This window comes from Gavialis gangeticus, unplaced genomic scaffold (assembly GCF_001723915.1).
Source record: "Gavialis gangeticus isolate Ggan-Ray unplaced genomic scaffold, GavGan_comp1, whole genome shotgun sequence".
Classification (NCBI taxonomy): domain Eukaryota; kingdom Metazoa; phylum Chordata; order Crocodylia; family Gavialidae; genus Gavialis; species Gavialis gangeticus.
This window is the reverse complement of record NW_017729031.1, coordinates 116585871-116586154: the sequence shown is the minus strand read 5'-3', so window position 1 is coordinate 116586154 and position 284 is coordinate 116585871.

Here is a 284-nt window from a genome sequence, read left to right as displayed (position 1 = left end):
CTCCCTTCCCCCACCCCCTGCTCCCACCCCTCCCCAAGCATCTTGACAGTGGCAGAGGCTGCCACACCTGGAGCGGGGGCGGGGGAGGAGAAATGGAGCCCTCCTGCCATGCAGGCCCAGCCTGGCTACCCCTGCTGGGGTCTTCGGGAAAGCCAGCCCAGGCCTACAAGGTGTAGGGGTGGGGCTCCATTTACCCCCTCACCCCTGTTCTGGGCACACCAGCCTCTGCTGCTGTCAAGATGCTTGCACAGGAGTTCGGGGAAAGGAGCTGGATGGGCCCAGCC